Genomic DNA, 14,399 nt, shown 5'->3' on the forward strand with positions numbered 1-14,399 from the left:
TATTCTTAGTCCCTAGAGTAATGAGATAGATTTCATGAGAATACGTAAGAATATGTAATTGTATTTTCCAACTTAAAAAGAAACTTGCTTAAGGACAGAAAGTAGCCTGTAGTCAAATTTCTAGAGATCTTCTAGATCCTTGCTTCTTGTAGTGGACAAACGGCATTAGTGTCTTCTGGGAGCCCTACCCTGTTGTTGTTGCTGTTATGTGCCATAGAGTCGGACCTGACTCATAGCAACTCCTCCTTGGGTTTCTGAGGTGGTATCACTGCCGAAGTAGATTGCCCATCCTTCCTTCTGAGGAGTGGCTGGTGGGTTTGAACCACCAGCCTTCTAGTTAGCAGTCAAGTGACTTAGGCACTATGCTACCAGAGCTCCCTAAGCCACCTGAATCTGAGTCTAGACTTCAACAAGATCCCCAGATGATTTGTCTGCACATTCTGCAATTTTTACATAGTCTGTCAGGTGATGCCCACACCTCTGCACTGTCAGCTACATTTTAGTAGCAACGTCCAAGAGCACATGTCTTTCACTTCTCAACTCAGCACTGCCTACCTCACATTTTAGGATTGTGGCAGGGTCAATTCACTGATTTATACCCTATAAACCAGTGAATAGGAGCTTACACAGGCTTCTATTGTCTGCTCCCACTTACTGAGGAAAAGTGGGAAAGTGGGGTATAGGGGTTGCTTTAAAGTCCTTCTGGACAGATTCCTTGCAGAGGTATCTGGGGTGAGTTTATGTCTTCAAAAAGTGACACACTAAGCTTCATAGTGGAGGTCTCCCTCATGTGACAGTGGGAAAACACATCTATGAAGCCAGCTCTAGGCATCTCTCTGTAAACACATCAGGATAGAGGAAGAGCTGGGATAAGCTATGGCTCTGAAGGATCCTGTGTCATTCATGGGGAGAGTGCTAGAGCCACACCAAGAAATATGGCATATTTTATAGAAGGTTTTGTGGGATGTCTGTCTGGGTAAAATTGGCCTCTCCATCTTGACTCTAAATTGCCCCTTTCCTGCTGCTATGTATAAAATATGCTCCATTTACCTCTCAGTCTCTCCTGATTCCCAGATTCCTACTAGCTATATTAGCACTTCCTTAGGCTGTGCCAGCTTTTCTATATGGCTTTGTTGTACCACTTGTCCCTGGGCTTCTAACACAGCCTCAGGCATCTGGTGTCTGAGTTCTGCTCAACTTATCCTCTGTTGCCTGTCTCAATCCAGGCAGCAAATATCCATTTTCTTGGTGCTCCCTTGACCAAAAGAAGATGCAATCAGAGTACTTGAAGATTTTATGCTCTAATAGTGACTTCAATCCAAAGTAGAACTTCTAATCCATCCCCACTTTGTAAAAATCTATTCCTCCTGAACTCAGTGAAAATATATTAACCATGCAGTTGCTAAAATCAAACTAGGAGTCATGCCCAAGTTCCTCCTTTCATCATTCCCACATCCAATCCATCAGCAAACCCTGTCTACACTACCTGGAGAATATATTCCAGAGGAGCACATAATACCACCACCACCAACAATCCACCACTACTACCTTTATCCATTATCTCTCTGCTGGATTGCCGCCTAACTGATCCCCTGCTCCTAGCCTTCCAAACAGTAGTCAGAATGATTGTTTAATAGACAGTTTTCAGATTATAATCATGACACTTTCCCCACTCCTTATCCTCCTATTTCACAGTACTCTAATATGTTTTAGAGCAAAGCCAAACAAGTCATTATGAACTTTGGCTTCTGTCTCCTCTCTGACTCTATTTCTCTCCATTTGTAGGCATCAATCCCTCCACTCCAGCCACATGGGTTAATCTCCTCTGCTGCCTCTTCTCTGAACCTGTAGCACCCTTCCCCTAGATGTTTGCATGACTTGCTTCTTCTACTCAAGCCTAAACTCAAGGGTCTTGTTCTCAAAGACCCCTGAGCACATTATTTATTTTCCGAGGCTAATGATACTGTAATGATGTCTTCCTAGGCCTATCATGATCTGAATTATCTTGATAATGTATTTTTTGTTATCGTTGCTTCATTGCTATATATAACCCCTAGGAATATAAACTTTTATTATTATTATTATTGTGATTTGAGTGAAAGTTTACAGAGCAAATTCATTTTCCATACAGCAGTTCTTACGTATTTTGTTACATGACATCGATTACAATCTCTAGAGTGTAACAGCTCTCGTCCCACTTTCTCTGTGTGGTTACCTTTTTCCTGTGTCCTTCTTTCCTATGCATTCCTGCCCTCTGAGCTGTCTCCCTGTGCAAATATTGCCCTTCTGATCTCCCATGATTAATTGTTCTGAGGAGTGTACCTACCTGGTGTCAATGTTTACCTTATATGCCTGTCTATTTCTTTGGCTAGAAGTCACAGGAGTAAGTTCAATTCCAGGCCTGAAAGGTGACTGAGGACCATAGTCTTGGTGGTTTCACCAGTTTCTATCTGACCAGTAAGCCTGGGCCTCTTTATGATTTTGAGTTTTGTTCCACATTTTTCTTGCACTCTATCCAGGATCTCCCTTACTGATCCTTTTCTGAGTAGTTGATAGTGGTAGCACCATCTAGTCACTATCTAGTTCTTCTGGTCTCTGTGTCATGTAGGTTGAGGTTCGCATGGTCCCTTGGACTAAGCATTTCCATATAAACAATTATATGAACTCTTGAGAGTGAATGCTTTGTTTCATTCTTAAAGTAGACTCTACATAAATGGAATGAAAGGCTGAGATGGAAGAAAATGGTGGAAGAACAAGTGGCTAATACTGTCTCCATTTCAGTAATTTATTTATTTTTATAATATTTCTAATGACAAAAAGAAATAAAATTAGCTATATGGGTTTGAAAAAAATCATATAACTGAACCCACGGTTGGGCCAGCAACCACAGCTCCTGCAAGTGGAGGTGCCAGATAATGCCGTGGAGACAAATCATGACTGTCTATTTCCACGTTTGGCACAATAGTTCAAGATGCAGAACTCAAAGAGCAAGTCCTGCTGGTAATCAATAGTTAGCAGTGTTACATGAAAAGGAGGAGATGAGGTTGACTTAACAAAATCACTGAGTTGCTTGAGAAATGGAAAACCATTTCTCCTTGGTTTCTTCTTCATTTGGATATGACTGACCTTGTTGTTGTTATGTGCCATCGAGTCAGAGCCGCCTCCTAGAGACCCCTCCTTGGGTTTCCAAGGCAGTATCACTATGGAAATAGATTGCCCAACCTAATGTCAGAGATGGCTCTGTATGTTCCTTGTAAACAAACTGATGCAGATGGGAAGTCTGAATTCCTAACTTGAGGACAAAAAAGAAAGCATGCGCCAAAATTATGCCATGGGTAGTCCAACTACTAAAGGATGAGAAAAAAGAGATAATAACCTAAGATACAGATTTTTTCTGACTGTTTCCTCACTGCCTCCTTCATAAGTCCTCTCCCTATGTCTCTCTCCTAACATTGGCATTCCTGCAGGATTCTGGTTTTCTTTCCTTCATCTACAATGAGAGAAACCATGTACCAAAGGTGTTAAGGGTGATTAACATGTCAATTACTCTGTCTCCAACTAAGATCTCTTTCCTGAGCTTCAGACATTTATCTCCACCTGCCAGGTGGATATTTAAAAAGAATTTTTAACAGCTTTTTTTGAGGCAAAACTGACATACAGAACAAACTGCATATATTTAAAGGGTACAATTTGATATATTTGACATATGTATACAGCAGTGGAACCATCCCCATGCTCAAGGTAATGAGCATATCCATCACCTCCACAAATTTCTTTGTGCCTCTTTGTAATTCCTTCTCCTGCCCCTTTCCCATCCCCAGGCAAACACTGATCTGCTTTCTATCACTGTAGATTACTTTGCACATTCTAGAATTTATTTAAAGGGAAGTATTCATTATCTGCACTTTGTTGTCTGGCTTCCTTTTTTGAGATTTATTCGTGTTATTGCATATATCAGTAGTTCACAAACACATATATAAATATATATGTTCTTGTAGTTCCTCACTATGTCCCATCTCACTTACATTAGAACATTTAATCAGTAAGATAACTTTTAAATAAGTAATTTTTTTCTTCTCAATTCTATCGTGTTCTCTTTTAATAATAATATGAATATTACAGAATATTCTTAACATTTATGATAAAAGCCATTTTAAAAAGGAAAAAGGAAATAAAAGAAAAACACAGCATTGTCTCAAGGACGTTGGAATTCACAATTATTATTAGAGGTTTTTACCTTATTAAGGTACACTGAGTTATACCACAATTCAAACTGAAGTTGAAAATAAGATCATCAAATAGCTTTTCTTTCTTTAATAATTTCTTCCCTTCATAAAGTACCATTTATAGTGAAAGATGATACACCCACTACTCACTTATCACTGGGCCCTAAGTGAAGACTTCCGGCCCCTCCCATAGACCTCCTCAGCATCTTCAGGAGGAAGATGGAACCTTGCTTGACCTTCCTCCTCTATCTCCCCCACACCCCGCCCATCCGCCTACCCACGAGCTCTTCCAGCAGTTGTACTGTATCCTCCATGTCTGGACTGAGATTCAGGGGACTAAGGACAGAAGGCGCTCTGCAGCCAGTCAGTCATCCCTCACATGGTTGGGTAGTGGCCTGGGCTTCTGGGTATTGTTTGTGGTGACCTACGGAGTGCCCCGGCGCGACCTCGGTTCCTCAGCCTGCATGGATCATGGGAGGCGCTGCCTGAAAATGTTTTCAAAGTCGTTGTAAATGTGAAATGTGGGATAATGAGATAGCTGAGAAGTGAGGAGTAGATGTATTCATGTTTCTGAGAAGGAAACCAAAAGATGGAACTAGCAATAGATGATTGCAAATCATGTTTCCATTAAGAAATCTCCATTTCTTTCAAGTTTCAGGTTTACAATTTAAGCACTTACAGCCCAAGGCAAAAAGGATGGTAGGATTGTTCTGCCCACTTTACAGCCTGAAGCAGGACTGTTTTGTGGATGCCCCAGCAACCTCTACAAAAACCAGGTCACTGGAGTTCAGCAGTACTTGAAAAAAAAAAAAAAAACTCACTGCTGTAGACTTGGATCTGACTCTTAGTGACCCTTCTTGGATTTCAGAGGCAGTATCACTACAGAAGTAGATTCCCCAATCTTTCTTCCAAGGAGTGACTTGGACTGGGACTGAAATACAAACAGTATCAATGGACAAATATGGTAGATGGGGTGGAATAAAGTAGATTATTTTGCATTGCTCCTCTCCCATTGTTTTCACCTTTCTTTATTCTAACTTGGAGCCCCTGGGTGGTGCAATGTATTAAAGCACTAGGCTACTAACCAGATGGGTGGAAGTTCAAGTCCACCCAGAGCCACCAAGGAAGAAAGGCCTGAGGATCTATTTCTGAAAAATCACCCACGGAAAACCCTGTGGAGCACAGGTCTACTCTGACACAAATGGGGACGTCAGGAGTAGGAGACAACTCAGCAGCAGCTAGTTTTTTCCTAAATTGGGTGTTAGTTGCTAGCTGATGTTTTATTTTAATTGTTTCTTCACTTATAAAAAAGAAAAAAAAAGAATTTTGTATGTATAACATGTCCATCTCATGTTTCACCAGTCAGTAAGCATTGACAGAGTTTTAATACCCAAATCTCAATGGCAACAACCCCCTTACACATTTAACCGTATTACCAACCCCCTCTCTACTCCTTGCCCTGAGGTAACTTGTCTTGTCATTTCTCATCCTTTTTGATTTTCAACCTTGGACTCTGTATTTCATGGAGGCTTGGCAACCTCACCCGTGGGGAGAACATTCTAATTCTGGAACAGGCTTTGTTTCTGTTTCCCTTGCTTGGATGCTGCAGGAATTGAAAATCAGCTGTTCTCCATGTCAGTGAAACTGGAACACTACCTCTGCCTGGATGCCAGACATCCTTGTTACCACCACTCCCCAAAGTCTGAAGAGGAAGGTGAGGTTAGAAAAGTTCAGGGCGGAAAACAGGAAACCACGCACAAACTCAGCTTTAGCCTGGAGGATCACAGCAATTAATGATCCAGATCTTTTCTCCCCGATGGTGGTGGGCCTGAGCCTAGATCAGTAGCCCAAAAGCTAGCAGTCTCTCAGAAATGCAGCCCTGAAAGTAGAAACCTGCTTGTATAGCTATGGCTCTCACTATTAAGTAAGCATTTAAGTAACAAAGATCTGCCTTGAGGCCAGAGATGCTTATGGCAACACCTTTGAGATTTAAATAAGACAGAACAATTTCATTTTCAACTTAGAAGGGAGTAAAGGACCCAGGGCAAGTTTGCAAGACCTCTCAAGTATTTAGAGATATATTTTTTCAATGCATGTAAATACACACACATTCGCATGCACACACACACTCCCAACACCTGGAATTGGTAGATTAGAGAATGTGGTAAAAACTCTTTGATGTTCTCCCCAGAGAGAGTCGGGCCTACTTCCACTACCCTTGAATCTGGGCTGGCCCATGAGTGTTTGACCAGTTGAATACAAAAGAAGTGGATCTACACCACATCTAGGCCTGACCCTTAAAAAGGACTAGAAGACTTGGTCTCTTGGATCACTGAAAACCATATATATGAAGTATGATTACTCTGCTTGGGATTCTGTGTGGAGAGGCCCTGAACAATGGGGAGATAGGAAGAAGGATCCAACTGAGTCCAGCCTTCCCGCTGTTCCTGTCAAGGCACCAGGCATGCTATGAAACCATTGTGGATACTTTAGACCAACCGTTCAAGCTGAATACCCAAGAGGCCCCAGTCAACTCCACATGATGCAAAATGGTGGTTATTTTAATTCACTAAATTTTGTAATACTCTGTTAATCAGTAATAGACTCCTGGGGCACTGGATAAGGACCAGTTTTATTTTAATTGTTTCTTCACTTATAAAAAAGAAAAAAAGAATTTCATATGTATAATATGTCCATCTCATGTTTCACCAGTCAGTAAGCACTGATAGAGTTTTAATACCCAAATCTCAATGGCAACAACCCCCTTACACATTTAACCGTATTACCAACCCCCTCTCCACTCCTTGCCCTAAGGTAACTTGGGCAATTAAAACAATTAAAATAAAACATCAGCTAGCAACTAATACCCAACTTAGAAAAAACCAGCTGCTGCTGATTTGTCTCCTACTCCTGAAGTCCCCATATGTGTCAGAATAGACCTGTGCTCCATAGATTACCCAATAAGCAAGCACCTTTGATGTGGTAAAAAAAAAAAGTGAAATGTTCATTATGGATTGGTAAGTAAGTTCAAGTAACCCTGTGCTTACCTTGCTTACTTGGCACTCCATTCCTTTCAGGGATTGCAAATTTATAAAGAATCTTTGGTTCTGTAGGAAGGTGCTGTGAGATTGGTGGGAGAGAGACAGATGCCAGCCATATCTAAAAGCAGAATCTTTGATGTGGTGAAAAAATGTGAAATTGTTCACTACAGATTAGTAAGTAAACACAAGTAAACCTGTGCTTGCCTTGCTTATTGGGTAATCCAACACTGATAAGGACAGATTTTACACGTGCTTCCAAGCTGTGTTCGGAATTCCTGCTCCCTTTCAAGATCCAAGCCTAGTACAGGTCTGAACTTCCTCACTAGATTCCTTGACACTGGGTGAAGATTGTCAGGGTTCTCCAGGAATACAGTCATTATCTGACCAGGTTCATTGGATGAATTTCATATTTTTTTTTCTACTAGAAACAATTACTATAGGCAAATGAATTCTCTCAAAATATCAGAGCCCCATTCTCTGCCCAGGCAGTGCACCTTATGACCCTATTACTATTTGTTGAGATTGCTATTTTATGGCTTAGAAAAAGGTTAAAATGAAAAACAAACCAAACTCATTGTTGTCATGTCAATTCCAACTCATAACATCTCTGTAGAATGAGGTAGAACATAGGATTTCCAATGCTGTAATCTTTCCAGAAGCAGATTGCCACGTCTTTCTCCCATGGAGTGGGCTGCAGGGTTTGAGCCACCAACCTTTCAGTTAACAGCCCAGTGCTAGGAGGTAGGGTTAACCAGGAGAAAGAAAGAACTCTTCAAAACAGTTTTCTTTGAGACACAAGAAATATTCAGGGACAAAAATTACATGGCTAATTATGGCACTTATTTTCTATCCCCCTTTTTCTTTGTAATCATGTATTCCCTAAAGCTAAGGCCCTAAAGTCTGTGCTGCATTTCCGGATATAAATCCATAAGTTCTCAATTATTATTCTCTGTTAGAACTATTTTCTCCTTCTCTTCTCCGGCTAAAATTAGCGCTCCTAGCTGGGATCCATAGTTAACTCAGTACCTCGCTCTAGCTCTGAGTCACATCCCCAGAACACCTTTTCAATCTGGTTCCCAGGGTGTCTGCATTGATGTGCTTGCTGTGCTGGGGCATCAATATGATGTTCAGTGATGCATAGTTGTTTCTATTCTAAGGGCTACATTTAACTTTTATAGAGCCACAAGAAACAGCCTAATCTTTGCCTGCTGACAAAATGAAAGTGAGTGAGATGCTTCTAGATTTGCAGCTTTTAAGCACGTGACCAGTGAGCAGCTGAAGTCTGGTGAGGCTTACAGCAGCCAAGAGCTTACCGGATCTCAGCTCTCCAAATGGCCTTTCATTAGATCTAGGCATGAAGTGACCTTTCCTTATCCAGTTAAAAGCAAATAAGATTCAGGAAATTGGTGTGTAAAGATAACCATTTTTCATTACCAGGAAATTGTTAATTATTTTTGGATTCTATTTTGTCCAGCCACTCCTCGGAAGGAAGGTTGGGCAATCCTACTTCCGTAGTGATACTGCCTCGGAAACCCAAGGAGGGGTCGCTATGAGTCGGGCTCGACTCGACGGAAAATAACAACAACAACAACATTTTGTCAAAGAGCAGAATACTTGTCAAAAGCCCAAAAAAGACTGACTCACAGTGACCCCACCTTGGGATTCTGAGCCAGTATCTCTATGGGAGTAGATTGTCCAATCTTCCTTCTGAGGAGTGGCTGGTGAGTTTGAACCACCAACCTTCTGATTAGCAGTTAAATGCCTTAGGCACTACACCATCAGAGTTCCTTGTTCAGCTCTTAGGCCTGTCCATTGTCTGAGAGCTAGCCCATGGGTTGTTGTTTTTGTTGTTTTTGTTGTTGTCATCATGTGCCCTCAATTCGGACCCGACTCCTAGAGACCCCTCCTTGGGTTTCCGAGGTGGAATCACTATGGAAGGAGATTGCCCAGCCTTCCTTCCAAGGAGTGGCCGGTAGGTTAACCAGCCTTCTGGTTAGCAGCCAAGTGCCTTAGGCACTATGCGTGCATTCAATTTCAAGCCCAAAGGGTAACCCAAGGCTATAGTCCTGGGGTGTTTCAGCAGTCTCCATCTGACAAGTAATCCTGATCTTTTGTTTTTGTTTTTGTTTTTGAATTTTATCTCACATTTTTTTTTTCTCCTACTCTAGCCAGGATCTCCAATTTTGGTTCTTTCTCTAGTGGTTGACATTTATAGCCAGCATTGTCTAACTCTTCTGGCCTCATGGTTGTATAGGCGGCCTGAGGTTCCCATGGTCTATTAGTCCCTTGGATTAATTGTTTCCATATGCTGTTACTGGTTCTTCTCATGGTCACAGAAAAGAGTTCAAAAGAGAACACTCTGTCCTAGCATTCTAAGCAAGAATGGTGAAGTTTATACATTTATAATCACATGCCCACCTCTATATAAGTGATATGACCAGAGGAATGAAATGCATTGACTGACTTCAACCAACAAGGACCCAACCCTGAGAGGTATGAGTGGGGTCAGTTTTCCCATAAGTAAGTACTCCAGCCAGATTGGGGATGAATGGCCCTTTTTGTTAAAATCTGGGAAATGTTAAGAAAAGAAGGGGAATAAATACTGGGAGGTGACTAACAAGTAGCGTCCTTGGTGCTGCAAACGGTTAAAGCACTCATCTGCTAAGTAAAACGTTAGAGATTTGAGTCCACCCAGAAGTACCTGAGAAGAAAGACCTGGCAATCTGCTTTTGAAAAATCAGCCATTATACCCTAAAGAAGTGAGAGCCATGATGAGAACAGATATATGCACACCCATGTTCTTTGCAGCACTATTTACAGTAGCCAAAAGATGGAAACAACCTAGGTGTCCATCAACTGAGGAATGGATAACCAAACTATGGTACATACACACAATGGGATATTATGCAACGCTAAAGAATTATGTAGAATCTGCAAAACACCACATAATATGGATGAACTTAGAGGACATTATGCTGAGTGAAATAAGTCAATCACAAAATTTGTATTTGACTAATACAAATATTGTATTAGTCCGTTATTGTAAAAGTTAAGAAAAGGTTTATCTATAGAAGAAAATTTTCTTTGTTGTTTATCAGGGGTGGGAGGGGAGGGGAGGGGAGGGAACACTGTTAGATAGATAGAGGTAAGTATTGATTTGAGTGAAGAGAAGGGCAATGTACCAAATGTGAGTGACCAATATGGCTGCATTGAGGATGAGAAAGACATAGAGAGGTACATGGGAGGTACAGACAACAAAGATGAACCCTTTTGCACATACAGTACTGCGTTGTCAGTGAAGGCAAACATGGATATATGGGTGGATAGATGGGTGGACAGGCTGAACTATTAGGTATGTCTATGAACTGGGGAGTATATCCAAGAACATGTATAGAGTTGGCAGACAATGGTCCTATAAGTTTATGTGAATGATCAGAATTCCCAGGTGTATAGTAGAGCTGACAAGGGGCAAGGTTGTGGTCACGGGTTGGTCACAGCCAGCTACCCAGAGGGACTGAGTAGTTGAACCTGTGGGCTTGGGACCATAGTCACAGGGGACATCAAGCTCAATTGGCATAACATATTATACAAAACATTGTTCCACTCCTACTTTGGCGAGTAGTGACTGGGATCTTAAAAGCTAGCAAGCTGCCATCTAGATGCAATGATGGGTCTCTCCTCATCCAGAGCAAAGAAGAATGAAGAAAACCAAAATTTATGGAAACAATTAGTCCTAGCAACTGGTACACCATCCGACCTGCAGCATATACGACTATGAGACCAGCAGAACTAGATGGTGCCCGGCTACCACTGTCATCCACTTGGAAGGGGATCTATGTAAGAGATCCTTGATAGAGAGGGAGAACAATGTGAAACAAAACTCAAAATCATTTGGAGAAAAAAAAAAAAAAGGAGGGGGGACCAGGTTTGCTGGTCCAATAGAGCCTGGTAGAACCACTGAGACTATGGCCCCTAGCTGCCCTTCAGGTCTGGAATTGAACACACACCATGGTTTCCAGCCAAACATAGACTGGCATATGAGTTGAACATTTACCTCAGGTAGGTACACTCCTTGGAGAAAACAATCATGGGAGAAAGAAGGGCTGCTTATGCACGGGGTGACAGCTCAGGGGGCAGGAGTGCATGGAGGGATGGACACTAGGAAGAGGTAACTATGGGGAGGAAGTGGGAGGGGAGCTGTTGCATTGTGGTAAACTGTGGTCAATGATATGAGACAAAGTGCATGTGAACTGCTGTATGGAAAGTGAATTTGCTCTGTAAATCTTCACCCAAATCACACACACACACAAATAAAAATAAAAATCAGCCATTACAAATCCTACAGAGCACGGTTATACTCTGACACACTGGGGGTTGCCATGAGTCTGAGTCAACTCAAGAGAAACTGTTTTGTTTTGTTTTATTTCTAAACTAGCAAATATCTTTTCTATTGAAAATAAACCTGGTATTTAGTAAAGCAATTTCTTTTATGTTGTGGTAATTAAGAAGGGGACCCTGGTGTCAGGTTACATAGGTGCAAACCCAAATTCTACCACTTAATAGCCATGTGACCTTGGAAAAGTTGTTTAACCTAAGTCTCATTTGCCTAATCTGGAAAATGGGCATAATAATGTTAACTATCTGGTATATGGTTGTTATGAGGATTCAATGAGATAATATATGTAAAATACTATGGCAGTGTATGCTATGGTAAGTGCTTGATAAATGTTAGCCACTCTTGTGATGGTCGTTTTAGTTCAGGGAGCATTCACAGGAATTTATAAAGAAACAATCAATTATCAGTAGCAGAGAAATCAGGGAGTAATAGTGAAGGAAGGAAAAAGAGCTGGAGCAAGAATTGGGATCAAGGTTACATTAAGGAAAAGAGAAGAATAACCTCAAATAAGCAAATGAATAAAGAAGGGTTGCAGAAAATTCAAAATGATTCCTTTCCAAGGTGAGTCTGTCATTCTTAAACAATTCAACAGACTCTCAGGAGCCTTTTCCGATGTTTCATGGTCAAGAAATTCTTCCTTATATTCAAGATAAATCCCTCTAGTTGTCACATAAGCCTGTTTTATGTCTTCACACAGGATAAAACGTGGGTAAAGGTTTTAGAGACATGGAGAGCTAAGATGGAGCTTTAGAGATGTTGTGGAGGAAAAGTGACAAGGCTTAGTGACATCCATTTCTTCATGACAGAGAGAAAAGGGTAATGTCAGATGCAGTCCTGTGATAGTGTTCATGAAAGACGAGGGAGACAATGGTATCTCTGACAGAGAGGGAGAGGGGAGAGGTTGGTCTGCTAGATAAGGAGTTGAATTTATAAGTATAAGGTAGTACTATTACCAGGGCTTTGAAAGTAAAATCAAAATGGTGCCAGAATGGTAGAGACGACATTTTCTCTTCCTCTCCTAGATAACTAGGCATTAAAAAGAGACAAGACGGCAAAATACTGCAAACAAGTTTTAGCACACATTCTGGCAAAAGTTTACTGATTAGAAAAATTTTGCTATTGGATATTTTTCCAGTGCAACTTCTTCTTGTAGGCTCGTGTGTGAGTGTGTATGAATGTGTGTGTTGAAGAGTGTGGCAGGGTGGGATTGTGGGCTTTTCTCTGTCTTCCAGGGGCTTTTATCACACCAAGGTGATTTTTTTTTTTTGTCCTAGCCATCAATCAAATCAGACTTCTTCCTTGTAAAAACAGTCTGAATCATTCACTGTACATGTGCACGATTTTAGTTTTTGTTTTCTTGTATTTATCTATACATCTTCTAAGAGACTGGATTTGGATAGTCTCTTTTATTTTCAAAAGAAATAGTTTCTTATAATTCATTTCAACACAAGGCAAACTTGATTCCTCAAATTTTGGCTGTTTATTAATATAATGGGATTAAATGTAAGCTTTCTAAAAACAAATCATTTTCATTACCAAAAAAATTTAAAATTTCAAAATACTTAACTTGCTATGTACATAACAGCTGGTAATCTTTTTGCCTCTAAAGTTTGGACTTTGATTTGTTGTTGTTGCTGTTGTGTTTCCTCAAGTCAATTCTGAGTCATAGCAGCCCTATGTGACAGAATAGAACTTCCCCATAGGGATTTCTAGGCTGGAGCAAATATCTAGTTATACCATTGGTAAGAAATTAAAATAGTAAAAAGAGTTGTGTCCTATCAAAAAGAAAAATGAAAAGAATGTGAGTTTTTTTTCCCCCTTTCTTCTCTCCCAGCACACTCTTTGTATCACCAACCATCCTTTTCTTCTTATTTAGCTCTTTTGTCTCCATCATCAAATTGATGACTTTTTTTTTTTTTTTTTGGCAAGTAGTTGCTCAAAAGATAATTGCAAATGGAATGAATGTCTCATACTTGGAAAAATTAATCCAGAGTTTTGACTTTGTTTATGAAAAGCACTGAAATATTATTTGTAAATGTTACAAAGTTATGGACACAAAGCTGAGTTTTACGTTTTAAAATAGATCTGACCCTAATTTATTAATATGTCTAAGGATTTAATTCTTACTAAACTATTTGACCTACTACTGTCCACTAGCTTTAATTATTTCACGTCTTAAACTGACACTTAATAAGTATGTAAATGGAAAGCACCCTAACATAATACAGGTATCTTCCTAAGTGCCAATTATATGCCTCAACATTCCCTTCAATTTGAATGTGTTAGTAAGAATCTAATTACACTGGTTTATAGATGATGGAATTACAGAAGGAGAAGATTTCTCTCCTACATACTTATTAGACCTCAATAAGTGTTCCTTTGCAATCTGTTGCTATTCAATTACCAAGTAATAACTGTCTTAATGAATCTAATTGAAATGCTTATTTCAAACTCCTGTCACATAGGAAAAAGAAGGCTTAGCTTGGAGTCCTTCTACTGGATAGGGCCTGGCTTCTTTCTGACCCAGAAATTAGGGCCCTAATTTTCCTAGGAAGAGGAATGTTCACGTTTGTGAAAGCATTTGCAGAGTTTCAAGGGCATTCACATCTCCATCATTCATATATCATAAAATGTAAACCTTCCACAAAAAGTGGTGGTGCAGTGCCTAAGGCATTTGACTGCTAACCAGAAGGTTGGCAGTTCAAACCCACCACCCACTCTGAGGAAGGAAGATGG

The sequence above is a fragment of the Orycteropus afer genome, unplaced genomic scaffold, assembly GCF_000298275.1.
Source record: "Orycteropus afer afer isolate SDZICR_OR568_19922 unplaced genomic scaffold, OryAfe1.0 scaffold00026, whole genome shotgun sequence".
Lineage (NCBI taxonomy): Eukaryota > Metazoa > Chordata > Mammalia > Tubulidentata > Orycteropodidae > Orycteropus > Orycteropus afer.